Below are 23,365 nucleotides of genomic sequence, written 5' to 3'. Positions count from 1 at the left end.
TCAGTTCTACCCTGTGGATATTCAGGAGACCTGGCTCCAAGGGAGAAGAGGAGTGTTTTCTGACATTCCTAAAGAAAATCCATTTCTTTCTGGGAAAGACAAACCCCAGGAGAATCTGTAGGGAAGAATCTGTTTTCACTAGGATGGGGGAATAAGACAAAGCACATTTTCCTTTTCTAGGTCTTCTAGTAAAAACTACCAATTCTTAGCTTCCATCTGCTGGTGAAGACACCCCAATGTAGGTGTCTTCATGTGTTCAAAATATCTGTAGTTACTTTATAGTCAGCGAAGAACTCTTCATTACAGGGGACAGCATGATTCAGCTGCATGGTCAGCATGGGCAAGAATCAGGTGAAGATGAGGATACTTAACTCTATGTATCCAAATGAAGATGGAAATCAGGCATTTAAATCTTCATTGTTATCCTTGCAGGTCCAGTTAAAACAGTCATAGGAATAAAATAAAATAAAATAAAATAAAATAAAATAAAATAAAATAAAATGGTGTCTAAGAATGACAGCATATACCCCTGCACAAGTTTCTGGAAGCTAGTAAATAGCCCTAGCAATATATGTTGACTTATTCTATGGTCTTGCTGACACACCCACTCATGGTTTTCTAAAGGTAACTACTTACCCAGCCTTTCAGAAACAGAGGCATCACAGCATCCAAGGGGAGATCCTGTGGGTTTCCAGTACCATCTGGGAGCCATCTCAGGATCCTTACACAAATTCTAAATCCAGCCCAGTTTTCACATCCTTTCTGTCCTTTCCGTCCTCTTAAACCTCAGCAAAGTATTTGCTTTGCAGCTGTAAAATGCTTTAGGGTATTGAAATACGGAGATTTTTCTCATCTTGGATCATCTGAGCGGGACATGGCTGCATCAACACTGATGACATCGGTGATGGACCAAATGGACTGATTCCTGACCAGCCCTGACTAGCCTGACTTGTGTCCCTCTTTCTGTCTCAGACTTTATACCTTTATTGTTTTTTCTTTCTTGAATTTTTGAGCTTGCAATGATCGCATCTCAATAATTCCACTTCTGTCTGTAATCAGACAGTACTCTACTTTTTTTTCTTTACATATACTTCCTCACAGCTCTTTTGTAGTTGTCTGAGCCATGATTACACAGCTGTGCCGTAACACAGCCATGTCTTAGAACCTTGATACACTGGTAGCTGAATCCTGGCTAGGGTGGGGGCTTACAGCAGGGTCTGCAGACATAGGGTTACAGCTGTCTCCCCTGATGGCCTGGTATCTTCTGAGCATCAGTGCTGTCCCTCTATTTGTTTAATATTAGAGTCCGGTATCAGGCCAAGTTTCTGTTTACACCCCTACTTAGGGGGTTAGGCTACAGAACGAGAATACCTAAGCTCTTCTTAGTGGCAGTGTTTGTGGCTAAATGCTATCTTACCATCTTCCATGGTTAATGCATGATGCCATTCTGCTCTGTAGCCAGGTCTTGAGCTGTGATGCTTTAGCTTTATGAAACAAGCCAGCTGCATTAACAAACATTTGACAATTCCATGAAAATCTATTATTTTAGTACACTAAGAGTTAAGTTGTGAGAGTCCCTCTCTGGCATAAGCCTATTCAGATGCAATTTTATGTGTGCACGCTATAAACCAGTATATCATGCAATAACTTTAAATACAGAAAAATACTGATGCTAAATGCTTGCTATTCAGTGGTAGCAGCATTTGCATTTGCATATCACGTTCTAATGCATACTTCACATAAATTTGTCACATCTTGTTGCAAACATCAGGGACCTGTACAAATACCAGTAGTTTGTAATAATATCATCAATTCTTTTCCTATCCATTGAGCAGCTGAGCAGCTTGCCCTATTGTCAGTTACTTCATTCACAGAGCACCAAAACCCTCTCATTCTATTTTTTTTTTTTTAAATTAACTAATATCCCCTCCAATAACCTACAGGTTTCTGAGATCTTTTGCTGTTAATTTGCTTACTACCCTTTGGTTTCATCTTTTCCTTCTGGCAAATCAATAAACTTTATATTTGAAGTGAAATAAAAATAAGTTGGAGAAGGTCCTGGGTCAAGATAAAGACCAGGAGATCACTTATTCATTACCATCATGGGCAAAACAGACTCGACTTGGGGAAAATTAATTTAATTTGTTGCTATTTAAAATGGAGTAGTATGACAAGAAACAAAGAAAAAAACTTAAACACCTTCCCCCCACCCCCACTTCTTTAACAGGTTGCCCAGAGAAGTTCTGGATGCCTCATCATTGGAAGTGTTCAAGGTCAGCCTGGATGGGGCTTTGAGCAGCCTGATCTAGTGAAAGATGGCCCTGCCCATGGGTGGGGTGTTGGACTAGATGATCTTTAAAGGTCTCTTCCAACTCAAACCATTCTATGATTCTACGACTCTATGATTCTTCCTAGGCTCAACTTCATTCCTTCATTTCCAACTCCTCTAATTCCTCATGCCTCTAAGAGGCACAGGGGGATGGGGAATGGGGGCTGTGGTTCGTTCATAACATTTCATCTCTGCTGCTTTTTTGTCCTCATACTTTTCCCTGCTCCAGCATGGGATCCCATGAGGATCTGGTAGATCATGCTTACATCTTGGAAAAATGTGGCACCACTTTGAAGAAAAGGTACTATTTTCCCTTTGCAGCTTGCATTAATCATCTGCTTAGAGAGAGATTTTAGAGCTTCCATGCAGGCCATTATTCTCCAGGCAGGCTATGCTACATTGGGAGGGATCATGTTAGGAAGCTGAACCATACAATGAAACACTGCAGTGCCTGGAAGAGCGGAAGAGTCTGTGCCAGTGATTCACTATCCTTCTCAGAAATGTTGTTCTCATGTCAATCCTGCTAGCTGCCATTTGAGATCATCTCTTATCTCTTCCTCACAGTGTTCATGGAGAACAAATAAGTGTGCTTTCCTCCAATTTGCCAAGGTCATTTTCAGATCTGGTCTTGCCCTTCAGCTCACTTGCAGACCTTCTCCAGTCAATATGAGGCCATCTGTAAAGAGTCAAACCTATCTCCTAGGTCAGCAAGGTCATAGCAGACTCAGCCCAAGGACAGACCTCTGCAGAACCCCTAGGCATGTGCTTCCATTTCAGGAAAAAGTATCTCCCCTCCTCATTAGCCATGGCATGGAAATGTCAGAAATGCAGGACCTATATGCATCTGATCTCTGAGCCACTTCTAAAAGACAATTTTCTTGTATAGTATAGCACACTGGAAATATTAGAAACTTTCATCCACTATTTATTTATGCGTTCATTTATTTATTATTTATTACAATCTTAACCAAACAAAAAGGAGTGAACAACTGAAACTTCATGGATAATGTTGCCTAAATTCCTTTCTATGTTAAATGATGGTCAAGAGTGTAAAGTAGAGTCAGTATTGTTTCTCAGAATACACCTAATATTCATGTGAAGACACACATATTCCCAAACAAGTAAGACTTTGATGGAGTTAAGCAAGAAATGCTTTTTAGAAATCTTTGTTCCTGAGGGAATTTAGGAATAGACAAGCCATGGCAAGATGGTGCTACCAAGCAAGAGCTGAGAACCTGCTACCTTTGTTAACTAAGAGATACAGTAGTAAGTATATTAACTTTGGAAGCACAATGTCCTGGGTTCAGCTGGGATAGAGTTAATTTTTACAGGAACCTGGGAGGTGGGGGGGGCACAGCCGGGACAGCTGACCTGAACTAGCCAAGGAGCTATTCCATACCATGTGACATCATGCTCAGTATATAAATGGGGAGGGGGCTGGGGGGGCCTCTCGGCTTTCGGTGGGGGAAGTAGCGCAGAGTCGGGTTCCGGGTGGTGAGCAGTTGCACTGTGCATCACTCGTTTTGTATATTCTTTTATTAGTACTGTTGTTGTTGTTGTAACTTCTCTTTTTGTGTTGTCCCAGTAAACTGTCCTTATCTCAACCCTCGAGGTTCCGTTTGTTTTTTTTTCCTTTCTCCTTTCTCATTCTCCTCCCCATCCCACTGGAGGGGGGCGGGAGGAGTGAGCGAGCGGCTGCGTGGTCCTTTGTTACCGGCTGGGCTGAAACCACGACACATAGCAACACCACCACAAGCCATCTGAAAGACTTCATCTTCTGTGCCGCACATGACACAATTCTCCATTTTTGATGGAAAATGAAATAAAGTTTTATGGCAGAATTGCAAGGAAGTTATCTTGTTGTCCAGAAAGGCAACAAACCTTTCTACTGTGTAAAGTAGGAGCTGCCTTTCAGAAAACCTCTTACCCAACTGTGCTTTCATTAACATTAATGGCTTTGCCATTAAAGGCTTCACCACCAGCATGTCACTAGCTTCTATGAATTTTTCCCACAGTGGAAAAAAAAATAAAAGTAATTCCTTAACTAAGTATTTGTATCAATATGAATGACTTCTACTGTGTAAGAAACTTTTAGTCTCAAAAGCAGGGCTGGAAAGATTAATCCAAACTTACTCAGGATCTCATGCTCTTTGATTATAGGTACTGAACAGAATTTTTAGAAACTTTCTGTGAAGAGCATAAAGCACATATTTGGAATGCAATGAATCTTTATGTAGAAACTTTGCTGGAGAAGTTTTATAATCAGAGGTATCTCAGTGGATATTGTTATGTATAATAAGGTAATTGCATGGTTGCTGTCATGTAGCTTCCTCCTTTCAGAAGGCCTTGAAAAAAGTCAGGAACAGCAGGGGACAGGCCTGAGCATAGGATTATGTATGACACAGCTCAGGTAAATGTGTGTGTATGTGGCAGCAGGGAGATGTGCAGGCCTGAGCTTATTTGGAGCTGGTAGACCTATGGACAGAGGGTGCATGGGTGGAGATCCCAGATGACACTAATGAGGACAATTAGAGCATCACTGTGCCTTCAGGGTCCTGTTGAACGTGTCTTCCAAGAGGAAGATGTGGACAGCTCCTGTCTAATCTCTGCATCTCTAGAACTAATCTCAACACACAAATACATGGAGGAAAACTGTCCTCTTCTACAAGCTCGTATAGTTCTGTCTATAAAATTGGTATTTTTTCCAGGGCTTTCTTTGGGGGCTTTTTAAAATCTTCATACCTGACATAAATCAAAATAATCTCTCTCTCTAGCTTGCTTCTCTCTCCACCCCATTTATGTTTTTATGCAAAAGGAATGAAGGCTTAGGAAATTTGACTTGTTTTGCTGAAATGTCATTTTATAGATTTGAAGACTTCTGTTGATGCACAGATCTAGCAACTAAATGTCTTTACCTCATTGTGGACATGTTCTAGAAGAGTCCATTTCTTGCCTGTGATGATGGAAAGAGTATAGAGGTAGACCTGTTCCCTTCTGGAGGTACAGTTGGACACAAGAGGAGACATCCTAGGATGTATCAGGTGGCAACAGACACGTACATGTGGGTGATGGAATTTAGCCCTTAGTCAATACATTCAGCTGTTTATAAAGATCATCTCAGCTGACCAAGTGAGGGTTCACTTCAGAGCGAGCTGGTTTACTCTCCAGCCTCCACTGGAGTTAATGCTCTGTGGGGGTTGACTCAGCCACCAAAGACCCACACAGCCTCTCTCTCACTCCCTTCTCCTGTGGGATGGTAAGAAAATGGAGAGAGGATTCATGGGTTGAGATAATGACAGTTTAATAGGAAACCCACAAGCTGTGTGTGCAAGCAAAGCAAAATTCATTTATTACCTCGCATCAGCAGGCAGATGTCCAGCCAATGCCTGGAAAACAGGGCATCAGCGCATGTAACAGTTGCTTGGGAACACGAACTCCATAACTCAAAATGTTCCCCCTTCCTCCTCCTTTCCCTGAGCTTTTATTGCTGAGCATGATGTCATATGGCATGGAATATCCCTTTGGTCAGTTTGGGTCAGCTTTCCTGGCTATGTGCCCTCCCAGCTTATTGCCCACCTCCAGCCTACTCTCTGTGTATGCATGGGAGTGGGGTGGAAGAGTGAAAGCCTTGATGCTGTGCAAGTGCTGTTCAGTAAGAGCCAAAATGTTGGTGTATTATTGTGGTGCATTAACGTTAGCTAAGGGTCAAACTTCCACCGAGTTTCTCTCCCCCTCCTGAACAGCACAAGGGGAGAAAATGGAGTGAAAAAGCTCATGGGTCAAGGTAAAGTCAGGGACATCACTTACCTTAATACCGTCACGGGCAAAACAGGCTGCACTTGGGGAAAATTAATTTCATTTTCTGCCATTTAAATTGGATTTGGGTAGTCAGAAACAAAGACAAAAATTAGAACAGCACGTTCCCTGTCCCCTTTTTCCAGGCTCAACTTCACTCCGTTACTCCTGGCTCCTATACCCTGCTCTGACCACTGCTCCAAGCAGTACAGGGGGTGTGGAGGTTGGAGATGTTACAGTCAATACCTAACAGTTCTTCTCTGCTGCTCCTTCCTCCTCAGCTTTTCCCCTTCTCCAGTGGGGTCCTTCCCACGGCCTGCAATTCCTTCAGGAAACATCATGGTGCTCTGGCATGTGGTCTTCCATGGGATGCAGAGAAATACGTGCTCCTACCTCTCCTTTTCCTCTGGCCATGGTGTTCACAGGGTTGTTTCTCACCCTCTTTTCCCCCTCCTCCTCTGCCTGTGTGAGGTTTTCTTTCTTACATGCGTTTTCCCAGGGGCACTGCCAGCTTGGCTGATGGGCTCAGCTGTGCTTTGCCATGGGTCTGTTTTGGAGCTGGCTGGAACTGTTTGCGTCCAGCACGGGCGCAGCACAGAGTCCTGTCCTCTTCTCACAGAGGCCAGTCCTGCAGCCTCACCTATCCCCTGCCCCCAGCCTTGCCACATAAATCTAATACTCAGCTATCAATACTGTCTTAGCCACAAATACAAAGCACAGCACTATATGGGCTGCTCTGAAGAAAGTTAACTCCATCTCAGCCAGACCCAGGACACCCTCCTTTGACTATGTTGCACACAGATGGTCATAGAGTGTTTATTAAAAAGTAATAATAATTTACTGGGATCTTTGTAAAGGGTAATGGTGGATCAAAATCTCCCCGAAAGGATGCTTGGTCCCTGTTCAGATGGTGATGGGACTCTCTGTTGCAAGAGTCTTTGCAGCAGCATCTTCAGGTGGATAGGATGAAACTCCCCAAAATGTTTTCCTGCTGAATTCTTCTATCAAGTTGGTCTGTGGCCCTCTTTGACCACTCCAGCACATACATGATCCACTGCTATTTTTCATCTTAACTGTGCACAAAACATTTCCTATCCTATGTTCAAATGTCTGTACTTTGGGACCATTCCTTCCTCTGTGATTTCCAGGTGTCTTATCTATGTAGAAACCCATCTATACTTTGGTAGGAACTGCTGGGAGAAGTCTCTGGGACAGGATGATTCTCAATCCAGGATGTGAACCAATACATTGAAATATACAAATAGAGCCTATCAATTAGTCTAGGTTTAACACCACATCCCAGGTCAGGCCGTTGTCTCATCTATGCTGAGATTAGCAGGGCAGTTCCTGGACCACCCAGGAAAATAATGACTAAGTAGAATGGGTTTGCACAAAGCTATACCACAGTTATAACTAAAGGACAAACTTGAATTTCATCCTTTCACCACACAGCTACATTTCCTTAGCTCTTGTCACAACTGTAATAAAAGCCTAGAAACAAGTGCACGCAAAACCACATCAGTGCATGTTTTGGAATCTCAGTACAGGGCGATCAAATCATTTGCCCACTGACAGGCACGTTTTGCAGTTGAGATGCTCTACAGAAACCCATCTCATCTGCTGGTGCAAAAAGGCACATACCTCATAGGTTCTGTGCCATTGTATGTAACTGATCAGTGGAGATTATGTTTATACCTTCTGTATTTGCAAGCAGGGCCTGTATTGTCGGTAGGGGCAGACCTAAATGTATTCGTAACCCTCTTCTCACTTTTAGATCATTTTTCCTGCTTCTAGACCAGACAATGAGCCATCTTGAAAGCAGTCCTGAAAAGCAGAGAGCTTGGATGTGGATATAAATCCAAACACTTGGCAAGCACACAAATATTGGAGACACCCATGCTATTTCTTTCCTATAAGGATGTTGCTTTTTTGTAGAAATGCTTAGACATTAATTAGTCCAAGGAAAGAAATTGCCCTAACAGCCCAGCAGCTAGGGCACTCATTTACATGACTCTCTCAGGTTGTTGGTAACTTTGTCACCTTTCCAGGGAAAAAGACTACCTTAGGTTCAGATTTCATAAGGCTGATATTTCAGTTTCACTTAATGATTCACAAGATAAGACACAGAGTGAGATCCATCATGTTAACGGTGCATATGATCACAGTGAATAATCTGCTACAAGAGGATTGTTTTTATGGTTGTACATAGGAAGATAATGGCATGCAAAGGCAAGGAATCACCCCAGGAAAGTCTGTATATGGTCATCTCAGTAGCTTTCTAGACTCCATTGACTCTTTACCTTGGGGAGGAACTTATGTACCTTGACTGCCCAGTGCCTTTTAAATGACCTATAATGTATCCTTTGGCTTCCAGCTGCTGCTCCAGAAGGATGTGGTTCTTCTGTAAGTCCTATGTACGACAAGTCAGATTGAACAGGACCTCTGATTTTCTCTGATTCAGTCCCACTTGGAGCACGGCCAACTTAGATCAGATTGCTTAAGGCCTAGTCCAAGCAAGCTTTGATTATCTCCAGTCATGGCGATTCCATCATCATATCTGCTAGCTTTGGACCGCTAAACCGATCTATGTGATAGAATGAAGTACAGACTGGAGAAAAAAATCAGTTTGTAGGTTAAGGGATGCACGGCAGGACCCATATGTTGGTGTCTATGTGTAGGATAGATGTTGAAGGTCCTGTTATTGTCATTGGTGTTCCTATGCTGGATTCACTTGACTAAACATAGGGTTCTAATGACATTTCTGGGTCTGTGGCATGATCAATACGACAAACAAAAAAGAAAAAAAAAAAGAAAAACAATGAAGATGATAATTGCAATAGCAATAAGAAGTAATATAATTGCTGGTCTGAGTGCTCAGCAATGCAGGGTGAAAGAGAAAAGAGAATAAAAGAGACAAGTTTAAGGATGTGGAATCCGTGCCAGGAGTCATTTCAGCTTACAGTGATAACTGATTGGAAGCATCCTTGAAGCAGTAACTTACATTACTGTATCTTATCCTGGTTTTAACGAAAGACTTGGTTCTACTTTCTTCATACTCCTCTGTCAGGTACTTGTACAAAGCAATAAGGTCCTCTTGAGCCTTCTTGCCTTAGGACTGACAGTGATGGAGCAGCCATAAAGGCAACCCAGTGATAATGGAAAAATACTGACAGAGAAGGGTATCTGCTTGGCTGGGAGGCAAGGACATCCTTGATATGCACACCTCGGAGCCCGAGATAAGCACAGAACCAAGAAACCACAATAACAAACTGACCTTCTAGGAAAGCAGAAGTCAGCAACAACTGTTCCAGGAACTGGTGTCCCACTTACTTATCTACACCACTTATGCCCCCTTAGGAAATGGTGTAGATGATACACAAACTTCTGCCAAAAGCTCTCCTTAGTGCTTCCCTTATGTCACTTTTCCTGAGGCTGTAGATGATGGGACTGAGCATCAGTATAATCACTGTGTAGGAAAGAGACACAAGTTTTTTGTTATTTGGTGAGTCTTGACTTGGGATGTAAATGAATTAAACAGGTTGTACAGTAACAGAAAGTAACAACCACAAGATGAGCAGCACATGTGGAGAACACCCTTTGCCTGCTTTCAGCCATGGGTATCTGCACAATGGTGTAGGTGATGTAGATGTAGGAGATAGTGATTAGGATAAATGGCAGCAACATGATAAGCAGAGTGGCAATGAACACCAGAAGCTAGAATATGTAGGTATTTGAGCACAACAGTTTCAGTACAGGTGAGATGTCACAGAAGAAATGGTTGACTTTGACTTACAGAAAGGCATGCTGAATAGCCAACCAGTGAGCCCAACTGCTACACGGAATCCAGAAAGCCAAGCTACTGCTGACATTTGCCTACATGACTTTTTGGTCATGATGATAGCATAGTGTAATGGGTGATAAATTGCTACATATAGGTCATAAGCCATGATTGCTAACAGGAAACACTCAGATGTGATAAAGAGTATGATCGAGTTCAATTGCAAAGCACAGCCTGTGAAAGAAGAGGTCTTCCTTTCTGACAACAAATTTATCAGCATTTTTGGCACAATGTCTTAGTTGTAGCAGATCTCAGTCAAAGACTAATTCTTAAGAAAATAGTACATCGGTGTATGAAGGGCAAGGTCAACAGTTGCAATGAGGACAATGAAAATGTTTGCCATCATAGTGACTGTGAAGACCAAGAGAGCTACCACAAAGAGTAAGAGCTGGAGTTGGGCAAGATGAGTGAAACCCAGCAGGAGGAAGTGAGTTACTCTTGTGATGTTTCCCAAATTCAGATCTTCCTCATTCTCTATCTGAAGAAAAAATAAATCCAGCAGTTTATTCCACTGTCATGATGTTGCAGATGAGTATCTTCAGAAATTGACAATGGAATGATAAAATAAGATGGGCTGATTGTAGTTCAAATAGCTTTATAAGCCACCTGAACAGACTTAGGGAAATACCAGTATTTTTCAATGTGAAGGTCTAGATATTCATCTACAACATGACACATACACATATTCAGAAGCACACACCCAAATACCCTTCCATATTTAAACCACTCACATAAACAATCACTCAGAGATACAGGCATGCAGTTATATGTACACAGATGCAGTCACACAGAAACACAGGTGTGTTTATGCATCTGGATGCAGAATCCCCACTCTCCCTTCCATCCCCCTGATGCTTACACCTAGAGGTGCATCAACACACTCACTCTTGAGAGCTGCAGAAGCAAATACATAACCCCTTCATGTTCATACCTATAGGAACAACCACAGCTATACTATTGCTCAGCATGGGCAATAGCTTTCCCCTTAAGTAGTCCTAATGAAGATAGCTTGGATGCAATCTATACAGGATGTGGGAAGAATATCTCTAAATTGTCTTTTGCTTCCACTTTACTTTTAGCACAAAACAACACCCAATCTTCTGTTATGCTGAAGCTGCCAGTTTTGAATAATGTTTTTCAGATAAAGTTCTGAACCACACCATGAGATCAAAGGATATTTTGAGCTATGAGGTTGAGGAGGAAAGACAGAGAGATGGAGATCTCCACTGCCAGTATTTGCAAGACACCCTGATTTAAGCCACGTGGTGAGGATATGCTAATCTTTACTGCAGGTTTTTTTTTTATCACCAACATTTTATTAGCATCAAAATAATGATACCTTTTCTAAATTTCCACTGCCATTAAACTTGACTGGATTTTTTTAAATTTTTTTTGTACTTATTTTTAAAGGAAGAAAGAAAAGGCTTTTCAGTTACTTGTAAATGGTTTCTAATGTCTTTTTACCCTTTTTTTTCTTTCTCATAAGTTGTATGAGAGAAGGGGAAAAACTAAAATTAGATATTTTTTTCTTTTCATAAGATAGTTGAAAATGAAAGATGTTTTTATGTTTTAAAACAATGTTTTCATAAAGAAGGAAACTAGGAAAAGGCAAAAAATATGTAGAGAAATGTTGTAAATGCAGAAATGTAAAATGAAATTTCACACTCCTATCTATTTTCCAAGAAAAATATAACACAGCTTTTCCTCATTCATTTTTGGTCTTGACAGAACTTACCATGTTAATTCATTTACCATTTCTTGGTGGATGAGTGTAGCTAGCATAGAACATCACCAGACTTTCAGTGTGTCATACTCAAAGACTTTTATGAAATTGTATGAGAATTTCCCTGTTCATCTTTTATACATCCCTTGTTCTTGTGTTTCCGCCTTCTCTGTATACAGACCTGACTACACCTGAAAAGCTCTAGATTGTCCCACATTTCATGTAATTTCTCTTAGGAAAAAAACTGTTATCTCCCTTCATCTAGCTGCTCTTAATCATTTGCATGATAACTCCCTTAGCACTTTTCCTAGAGGCATTTAAAATTGCGGTTGTGAGAGGATCTTAAGAGGATTGGGGTTTTTTTTTACAATAAGAAAGTTGTATAAAGCCAAAGAATTATCCTGAGAGTAGAATATTAAGGAGTGAAAACACATCTAACTTCCTTTTTTTTGTCACTTATTTGCCATTCCAGAATGGTAAGCATCTCATATAGGTCCTGTGTCTTATCCACCAAAGCTGTTCAAACGTCCCAGATGTCATAATGTGTCTAAACTGGCAATAGATGTCTTTGTTAGGAAAATGAAACTTGCTCTACCTATCTAGATCCTATTTATAGGCAACAAAGTCACAATATAGGACTCAGTTTCTTGACTGACTGAACGGGCATACAAACATATCCTATAGGCACTAATCAAAGTAGATGTCTCAGTGTGTGATTTACCTCCATAGAAAATGCCTCATGTTACCTGTTTTCTGTATACTATGGATATCTATGCTGGTACATGTAGCTCTAAGAACTCTCCTTCAGGCTTCTTGAGGAGTGGTTCAGGTCATCATGGTTAGCATAAGCTGTTCTTGCAGGAACAGAAAAACTCCACACAAGACAGATAAAATGAGGATGAGCCTGTTCTCTAGGTCCAGACAGCTACATGGAACCTCACTGAATGTGGTGATTACCTGACTAACAAACCCTTCCTGTAAAGACATGCTACCATAGAACAAGCAGAAGGATTTGACCTCCCATGAGATAGAGCAGGAAACAGAAGGTAAGGAGAGGTGGAGAAAAGGAAGAGCAGTAAATGGAAGGCTATAGGGAGGAATGTCAGGGGGAATCATGACTGCACATTATCATCCTCCCTTACTCTTTCTTAGTTTTGTAGTCTAGACAGGCAAAGGACATGGCCATGGCACAAGTTTGGGAAAGTTACAGTTTCTTTCCCTCAGGAGCATTAGGGATGTTCTGAACCACCCAGCTAGGGAAGAGCAATGGTTCTATGCAGTCATGCTTTGTTTACACTCAACACTTACACTACTAGCCAGGGACAACATCCTGTCTTGGGGGAAGGTGACAGCAGCAAAGTCCAATGACCTCACTATCACAAAGAAAAATAGGCTTGTAAGAAAACCACAGTACCCTCATCCCTCTTTTCAAGGGTGTTAAGTGATGTCTTTGCAAGGATAATATCATCTTTGAAGGACAGTGGCAATGAGCAGAATTCCCAAATGACTGGAAAAAGAAAAAAATTGCACCCTTTTTCCAGATGGGCAAGAAGGAGAATATAGGAAACTACCTCATTCATTCTCCAGCAAGACTATGGAGAAAATCTTCCTGGAAGCCCTATCCAGGCACAGAAATGACAAGAAAGTGATTGGGAACAGCCAGCATGGATCACTCAAGGGAAAATCATGCCTGAGTAGCCTACTTTGCTGAGAAAACACTTTGGAATTTCTTAAATCAGCCATTTTGTTTTGAAATGCAAAAAAACCCCAAAACAAAAAAAACCCACAAAAAACCCAAACCCAACAAAACTAAAGAAGAAGAAAACCTATGGTTTCTTTGTGATCCTCACATGGCAACAGGCCACACTTTCTAGTGCAGAATGGCTCAAACCCATCCGACCTGTACTGTTAAGGATTAGAGAGTAAACTGTTCTCTTCTCCATGTAAGTGTTTCCTTAAGTGGCAGCTATTTAGCTCTCTGCAAATGGAAAACCAAGTTAGAAATAGCATCTAGACAGCTAACGTGAATAAGCAGCTAAGCACCAGACAGCTGCTCATTTGCTTCCCCGGCTCAGAAGAATGGAGGAGAGAATTGGAAGGTAAAAGTGAGAAAACTCATGGGTTGAGATAAAGACAGTTTAATAGGTAAAGCCAAAGTTTCCTGTGCAAGTAAAGCAAAATAAAGAATTCATTCACTACTGCCCATTGGCAGGCAGGTGTTTAGCCATTTCCAGGAAAGCAGGGCTTCATCACACGTAATGGTTACTTGGGAAGACAAACACCGTAACTCCAAACATCCCCCACTTCCTTCTTCTTTCCCCCAGCTTTTATTGCTGAGCAAGATGTCATATGGTCTGGAATATCTCTTTGGTCAGCTGGGGTCAGCTGTCCTGTCCCTGTCCCCTCACAGCTCCTTGTGCACCCCCAGCCTACTTGCTGCAGGGCGGTGTGAGAAGCAGAAAAGGCCTTGATGCTGTGTAAGCACTGCTCAGCAATAACTAAAACATCACTGTGTTATCAACACTGTTTTGGTCACAAATCCAAAACAGAGCACCATATGAACCATTATGAAGAAAATTAACTCTATCCCAGCCAAAACCAATATAACAGTGCAGACGAACAGAGGAGCAGTGCCCTCAAACAAAACAATTGGCAGTTCAGGCAAGTTCTGAGAACTCCTTTGCTTTGAGAGAGATTTTATTAAATCTGCACAAGAGGCAAAGTGAAATCCATCATGTTAACGGTGCATATGATCACAGTGAATAATCTGCTACAAGAGGATTGTTTTTATGGTTGTACATAGGAAGATAATGGCATGCAAAGGCAAGGAATCACCCCAGGAAAGTCTGTATATGGTCATCTCAGTAGCTTTCTAGACTCCATTGACTCTTTACCTTGGGGAGGAACTTATGTACCTTGACTGCCCAGTGCCTTTTAAATGACCTATAATGTATCCTTTGGCTTCCAGCTGCTGCTCCAGAAGGATGTGGTTCTTCTGTAAGTCCTATGTACGACAAGTCAGATTGAACAGGACCTCTGATTTTCTCTGATTCAGTCCCACTTGGAGCACGGCCAACTTAGATCAGATTGCTTAAGGCCTAGTCCAAGCAAGCTTTGATTATCTCCAGTCATGGCGATTCCATCATCATATCTGCTAGCTTTGGACCGCTAAACCGATCTATGTGATAGAATGAAGTACAGACTGGAGAAAAAAATCAGTTTGTAGGTTAAGGGATGCACGGCAGGACCCATATGTTGGTGTCTATGTGTAGGATAGATGTTGAAGGTCCTGTTATTGTCATTGGTGTTCTTATGCTGGATTCACTTGACTAAACATAGGGTTCTAATGACATTTCTGGGTCTGTGGCATGATCGATACGACAAACAAAAAAGAAAAAAAAAAAGAAAAACAATGAAGATGATAATTGCAATAGCAATAAGAAGTAATATAATTGCTGGTCTGAGTGCTCAGCAATGCAGGGTGAAAGAGAAAAGAGAATAAAAGAGACAAGTTTAAGGATGTGGAATCCGTGCCAGGAGTCATTTCAGCTTACAGTGATAACTGATTGGAAGCGTTCTTGAAGCAGTAACTTACATTACTGTATCTTATCCTGGTTTTAACGAAAGACTTGGTTCTACTTTCTTCATACTCCTCTGTCAGGTACTTGTACAAAGCAATAAGGTCCTCTTGAGCCTTCTTGCCTTAGGACTGACAGTGATGGAGCAGCCATAAAGGCAACCCAGTGATAACGGAAAAATACTGACAGGGAAGGGTATCTGCTTGGCTGGGAGGCAAGGACATCCTTGATATGCACACCTCGGAGCCCGAGATAAGCACAGAACCAAGAAACCACAATAACAAACTGACCTTCTAGGAAAGCAGAAGTCAGCAACAACTGTTCCAGGAACTGGTGTCCCACTTACTTATCTACACCAAAGATATAAAAGTAACTCACTATCTACCTAATGTGAGCTTCTCTGCATGAGATCTTCCAGAGAGACCAGACCCTCATCTTGGATGCCTGGCTGACTCTGGACTCTGTGTCACAGGTCATTTTTGAAGTGAGACTTTTCTGTCATTGATTGGCTCTACTCCTGGGAGTTGTTTGGTGAGTGCCATACCAGTAACACCTCAAACAATATACATATATATATATATATATATAGGTGTGCATATAGGTAAATGATCATAAGTTTATACTTGCTTTACTAGCGGTAATTTTGTAGTAACTTACAATATATACTTCTTTACTACTAGTAATTTGTAATAAAGTAATTAATGGAAACAATGCTTCCATGTCCTTGTGTATTACGGAATCCTATGAACTGATGGTCGCAAACTTTACGTCCCCACAGGTCAGGTAACCCTCTCAGGTTGTGACCGTGACATTAACTGATTTCAGAAGTGGGATTCTGTAAATACACAGGTCATGGAGAAGGCTGTAGAAGAACAGCTAAAATGCAAGAGAACAGGGGATGGAAAACACCATGGTGGGACAGGAAATGGATCATTGAAAATTGTCTTGACTGGCGGATGCTGTGAACAGAATTTCAGAAGTGGCAGGAAACTTCCAAACATAAAGCAAAGGAAGGCAAGGGACCCCTCACTGGTCTCCTCCCAGAGACATTAATGGACACAGGTATTTTTCTAAAAGGTGCTGAGCAGTGAGTTTAAGATGCTGAAAAGTGAGCTAAGGATGCAGAGGCAAGAGCTTTGAATCTCTTAGTCATAGAAAGAGCCAACGACTTCAATGGTTAGAAACTAATCTTATACCTCTGGCTTTGCAAAAGCTAGATAGAGAGTATACCTGTGCAGTCTCAGGGAGTGAGATTATTCAAAAGATCTGTGCACTGGGAGCTGATGAAGAGGAGGATGATTCTGATATTGATTATGACAATTGGCCTTCTCCCCCCACCTCAGCCACACAGTTACCTGAGTCTGATTCATATGAGGTAACAGGTGCCCCCCCAGTGGCCCTCTTGTACCCTATTATTAAAACTGACACAGTACAACCTCCAGACCCTGCCAGCGCCACAGGAGGAACACCCCCAACCCCACCTCAGGCTACTACAACCACTGTGTCATACAGTGCAGAAGAAGCTAAGGAACACATCCTCACAGTGTGGGAAGAAGCTGATTGAGGATTGGGTAGGATGGGTGGCAGGGGCCTTCTGTAGCCATCATTCTTGATCAGAATGAAGCCAGTCAAATATTCTTGGGAGGATGGATATTTCTTCAAAACCCCAGGGCAGGGGCCGGACAGAACACCTTTTCTCTATTATCTTCAATAATACATGATCTTAGGCAACTGCAGGGACCACAAGGTTATAACCCTCCCCCTCCTTAGAATACTCCTGACAGACTAGGTAAGTGGATACTGATGCTGGCTGCCCAGGACGTCCTTAATGAGCAAGGTGCTATACCCCAGAATATGATGTCCATGATAGCAACAGCAGGAGGGAAGTCCAAACTATTGCAAAATGCTGCACCTGGGGGACCAAAAAGCCTGGCCTTAATGTTACACAGTGAAACACATGACTGGAACATCATGATGGCTCAAAGGCTGCAGAATTGGACAGCCTTTATGGGAACCCCTGAGAAGGAGGTATGTCAAAAGGAAGTGCAAGTAAGGATAGTCCAAATGTCAAAGAGAGGTCAGAATAGTAAGAATGGGGACAAAATATTCTAAGACCCCTATTAAAAGGAATCAATCACACCCAAAAAGACACCCTGACAGTCAGGAGTGAGATCCAGAACCAAGACTTTTATGGGCCTCCCTCCAAGGAATAGGATTTATGACAGGCTAGTTAGACAGATTCCCTATACCCACTTTACAGAAACTATAGGGTAATTGTGAGAGGGACTGTACCTGCAGACTGAATGTGGGAAGGTGCTAGAGGAAATTGCTGCATCTGCTGCTCCATCGCCACCTTTGGGAAAGTAATGGAGGAGCTCCCAGCCCAGGGAGTTTTGATGACCTGTCTGAAGTGACTGAATTTTTTGAATTAATATTAGTAAACATCCATGTATAGCTTTAGTGGTAAATGATAAATATTCTGTCCCTTTTCTCATGGACACAGGAGCCTCAATACCCATCATTAAAGCTAGAGACACCCCTGAATTGATCCAGATAACTCAAGAAAGTATTTATATAGCATGGATTGCTGGGAAAGACAAAAACTCCCAGTAGCTATGATAAAGTTGACCCTGCCAAATGTAAGAATGCGTGATGGTAGGGACCTTAAATACATTAGGTATGGATATATTACAATTCCAGACCATTTGTCCTGCATTAGGCATTAGAGTGCCAAACTCTTGGATTCAAAACTCCGCAGTCTCTATAGGTAAAATACCAAATGAGGGGTCTACCGCCTGTTACAGGCCACACCTAAATTACCCCAAAGTTCCTTGATTCATGTACGACAATATTGTATTAGCCCTAAAGACACATTAGGTGTAATTACTCTTATTCAGGGTTTAGAATGATGGGGCATTATTCAGAAAACTCATTCCCCATACAGTTCTCCTGTGTGGCCTGTTCATAAACCTAATGGCACCTGGTGTTTGATGGTAAATTGAATAAAAATAGTGGACCCCTACACGCTGCCATCTCATTTATCACATATCTTGTTTTCACTACAGAGCAAACAGCCCATCCTTGGATGGCTACTGTGGATGTAAAAGATGTGATTTTCATGGTCCCCTTAAAACCTGAGGGGCAAAAGCAATTTGCTTGGGGTGGAATTTGGTACACTTTTACCCAATTACCTCAAAGATTCAGACATAGCCCTGCATTATCAAATCAGGATTTAGCTCAGGAATTAGAACAAATCCCACTGGAACCAGGGGTGATAGTATACTAATATACAGACGACATTTTTATTCAAGGGGATTCCTCTGATTAGGTGCAAAGAATGCATTATTGCATCATTGTCCATCTGGAAGGTAAGGGGATTACCATCCCTGAAGGGTACATGACAGGCACCTAGCCAAATGCCTCTATCTTTAGGTGTAACTTGCCATCATGCGCCTTTCTCTATCATCTTGCTAAGTTTCTGCAATTAGACAGTAAAATAAAATGTCACAGCAAGAACATATTGGGATTTCTAAGCCTTTGGAAAAGCCGTTGGTGTTCCTGAGACATGTTCCTCAGTTTCACTGGTAAAGTACATCTGTAGAAAGCAATATATTGCAGATTTTGAGAGGAAGAAGAGGCAAGAAACCCCATCTGATTAAGCATTAGAAGAATGAATGTTTTAGTCTAGAAGATTGTGGCCACAAAAAAGAAGAGGAGAGAATATCATACCTGCACCAATCTTTTTATACATGGAGAGATAAATAAAATGGTCATCAATTCCTTTATATGTTCTCTGATGGAATGATACAATAAAATTGAGTTCTCAATGCAAGAGACAGAATGGAAATCCTTCCAGTTGGAGGAATTCTGCAGTGTGGTGATGAAGGGAGGAAAAAAGGGGTTGTCAAAGGATGATGAGGAATCTACTTCAAAAAGGTTTAAATGAGTAGCCAAATAACTGCCTTGCAGGGATCATCATACTTGACCTTTCACGAAGGCAGGAGGTGGGACTAAAGAATGGATGGACCACGTAAGATTCTGTGGATCACTGAAGTGTAAATTTGCAGCACCTCCAAGCTGTTAGCAAATTTTAAAAGCATAAGGCTGAGTCTAGGATAAAAATCATAAAAAGTACTTACTCTGGCATTTGCCTTCTGTCAACTTCAGCATTCAGAAATTATTTCTCTGTATTTGAGATTGTTACAGTCATAGAAATGTTGGCTGGAAAGAAGTCCAGGGATGTTAACCTGGTATCTAAAACAATGAGATGAACCTTGCCTGCAGGGGTTCTTTTACAGGCAGTGGAGAGGAATAGATAGATCCAGAGTGAGTTGCACCTCCTCCTGCAGTTAGTGTATATATATATATATATATATATATATAAAATCTGTGCTGTCTAGAGAAGAAACTTTATAGTGACTATTTTAAACATTAGGCAAATAAATTTAGTGTCCACCTGTGTTCCGTTAAAGGGTAGAGAAGTTTGGCAGAAAATAAACCTCCTTGCATTCCAGCTTATCCTCAAATGTCAGAGGGGCTGGGCGTGGCTAGGTTTAAATTCTGAGTGATGTCCAATTCAATGCTATAAGTCCAGTCACATTCAATATGTTGAACTATCATGATGCGGGATGCACTAATAGCATACTGCACTCAGCTTAGCTGTGTTCAGCGCACTAGAATTACCAGACTTAGGGAGTTTGGTTGTGTTAACAAACTATCACATCTAGATTAATGAGCAGCGCGGTTTATTAAAGCAACAGTACAGGTTCTTTTGGATTGCCGGTGATAAATACATTGTCTGCAAAGCATGTGCAAATAATAATACAGTTGATTACAAGCATATTAAATTTTGGAAAAAACTTTACAGAGATTCCTCAGTTTCCTGCGGAAGCACTGGGTATAACCGAGGGTTTGAATCTCACCCAAAAGGTGTCCCTATAGGGGGAAGAGAAGTTCAGCCCATTGACTGATCCCAGAAGTCAGCTATGTTCTCCCAACTTGTCTATGATGGTGTCTTCCCTAACATTCCTCCTTTCTTGAGCCCTTTTATATTTTCTTAATTTTTAGGTGGAGCTTGAGTGACTCTAGTCATACACACCTTTACTTTGATTGCTATAAAGTTCTCTTGCTTTGCTTTTAAAGGTATATGCTAGGGAATATTCAGAGTACATGCTCAGTGAGGGGTGGTCACACCTCAGAGGCAGGTAGTTTGGGGGATGGAGGTGTGTTTTGTTATTATAATGAGATTATAATGAGCAAAGTTCACCCAGAGAACATGATTTAGCATGTCACTACTCCAGAACTGGGCACTTATGATATAAATCAGAAGTAAAACAATAGCATTGACAGAACCCCCATTATTTCACCTCCTTGCTTCAGTGGATTCAATGCAGGGACCTTCCATTCTTGTTCCAGCAGTTCCAGTTCCCTATCCCTGCAGTGATATCACAGAGCCTGGCCGTGGTGTCTCCACTCCGCTCCACCCTCCATGTCGTTTCTCTTAGAGTTAGCATACCAGACTCCTCTGGTGTTGCTAACATCTAAGGTTGCAGGTTATGTTGCTTAGGGAATTATGGAACAGATTTTGTGTATATGCACTGCATTTCACCCTGGAGGTTTACCTTCCCTTAAGAGGGGGACATATCAATAAGTCACCTCCAGCAGTCATTCCACAACCTGCCATAGCTTATCAGCCTCCCTTCTCTCTCCACAATTTCTCTCATTTAACATCCTTCACTGAATGAGTATTTTTCTTTCCTTTGTGAATACATATACCTTTTTTTCATAATTTTGTGCATGAAATAGCTGAAAACAGACAAAAAACATTATCTATTAAATGTGTGCTGCTCAGAGGAATGCATGAAAGATTAACACATAAGAAAAAACCCAGAAGCTTATGGAAGAGAGGAAAAAGCTCATGTCTTCGTAACAGCCAAAAAAATCAACCCCTGCTGATCTTAGGAAGGCATGACTTTTTTTTTATTTGAATGTGGTTTTGTTTGGCTTGCGGGTAATGAACCTACAAGTGACAGTGAGCAGATGAGTGCATATGAAGAAAACCTGCATTTAAAACATCTCCCTGGCAATGCAAACAAAAGCAGTTGTTTCTCACTTATTTTATTGATGCTTGCAAAAATGTTGAGGTTCTTCTGGCTGAATGTTAAGGGTGCATGTCAAGTGTACGGTGTCCTTCTGAGAACTCTAAGGTATCTGAGCCATTCACGTGTGGCTGACACATGCCATAGATGAAATGCACTCCTCTCTGGCATTGCAGCTGGAAGCCTGTTGTTCCAAGAGCACTGCAGTGGCAGAATGGTTACTCTCAGGTGAAATTGGAATTAGGTCTAATTAATTACACTAAAATGCCTAAATCTCTCCGTTGACTAGGAGGGGAGCCTTTCCAGCTCTTGTGCAGATATCTGCTTGGAGGACACGTGAAGTGAGGAAGGAGTCCTGGCTCAACAAGCCATGGCAGGATAATGTTGTGAGGGCACTGGGGTTAGGATTCGTTTGCCCCATTCTCCTCTGGCAATTCACAGTTCTCTGCATTGCAGTCACTTGCTTTGCAGCTAATAATAAAAATGGGCACCCACCAGAGGGCTGCTGTCACTTATGAATAAAATAGTAGCAACTCAACTCAATGTCATGATGTTGCTCTTCATTAACAAAACTGAAAAATGAGACTGGGCGGGAGCTTTGTGTTAATTGATATGTGGTGACTTCTCTGTTTTTTTGTTGTGTTTTCCAGATGAGTTTCCATATGTTTTCTGCAATAAGTTTGTAATTGTTCTCTCTTAACTACTCAATTTAAGAGCAACAGTACCTCAATATATCATCATTTATGTTTCGGTGTAAGCCATATTCTTGTTCTTCTCTACTGGTCCTTGAGCAGTCTCAGTGAGGTATCTTTCTTGATTATAAGGCCCACCTAGTACCTCTGTGCAATATGGTTCTCCGATACAATTACACCAGCTTGCTTGGGAGTGGTAGGTTAATAAGTATTCAATGGAGGGAGATAAGCACCTTATCACTTGCTGAGGGAACTGGGGTGAGCTTCATAACAAAGTTTCTTCCTCTTCCAGGTAGACCTAGAGAAATCCTGGGGTCATTCAGCCCCCACACCGATGTCTCACTGAATTACTGAAAGGCAGGCAGGTTGAACATGATGTTCTCTGGTTATAATCCTCATTAGCCAGAGATTTTGCTTCAGGCACTGTCCATTCCATGGCCTGGTAGAAGCAGGGCTTCTCTTCTTGACCAGATCCCAACTGGTAAAAACTGACATAAGGTCCAAGGTCCACCTTAGAGTGTGCGAACGGTTTGTGTTATTCAGTAGAATCTAATTTTGTGAAATAGACAAGTGGACACATCACCTTTTTTTACAACTGACATCTGAGGCCTTGTTCAGTAATACTGTTTTGGAAATGTTCAGAGTGATTTTTGAGGAAAATTTTTTCTTGTGAGATGCAAGATACTTTGTTGAAGAAATTCATGTAGCCAGGACTGGCCCCCCCCAAGTTTGAAGTGCTCACCAGCCCTTCTGTTGAATTATTACTGCTCCAGTGTAGAAGAATTAGCAGCAATAAATTACTTAAAAGGTAGGCTATACATCTCTGTTCACCAGCTCTCTGTTAATAGTGTGCTATGCATATACACCTTAATGAGGAAAATCTGTTTAATACGTGATATCATGGAAAAAGCAATGCTATATAACTGTTCAATTTCTTTCCTTCCAGCTCAACAGGGACAGTTCCAAGGGAATCTCATTAGCTAATTCAGCCAACATACTTTGAAATCCATGCAATCAATTAAGGGCATCAAGGGCACTCTGTTGAGGTGGCATAAATATTATTTCCCACATCCTAGAATGTGGACAAAAGCCAGGAGAGGTAATAACATGTATTTGTGTTCTTAGCTAGCTCTAGGATAGTCTCCCACCTCCTACTGGAAAATTATCTGTGTTGTCCATGTGACCTATCTCTCACCATTGTAGATTCTGGAAATAGTGAAAAACTTTGAAAACCAACATGAATCTGACTGAGAAAGAGGGTGATTTTCATCACAACGTTTAAATTTTGTATCACAACATTTAAAGCTTGGCA

General features: G+C 41.5%; 1 protein-coding gene and 1 pseudogene across 1 annotated transcript in view; one reads left to right on the top strand and one right to left on the bottom strand.

The window, feature by feature from the left end:
- Positions 1 to 9,510: 9,510 nt before the first annotated feature.
- Positions 9,511 to 17,610, bottom strand: LOC128141226 (olfactory receptor 10A7-like; annotated as a pseudogene).
- Positions 15,581 to 23,365, top strand: part of PLA2G4C (phospholipase A2 group IVC) — a 30,596-nt gene continuing 22,811 nt past the window's right edge. The window contains 1 exon segment of the mRNA XM_052785833.1: positions 15,581 to 15,794. The gene's annotated coding sequence lies outside the window, so the exon portion shown is untranslated.

This window comes from Harpia harpyja, chromosome 4 (genome assembly GCF_026419915.1).
Source record: "Harpia harpyja isolate bHarHar1 chromosome 4, bHarHar1 primary haplotype, whole genome shotgun sequence".
NCBI lineage: Eukaryota > Metazoa > Chordata > Aves > Accipitriformes > Accipitridae > Harpia > Harpia harpyja.
Note: the sequence above shows the minus strand (reverse complement) of the source record. Positions and strands in the feature narration are given on the sequence as shown.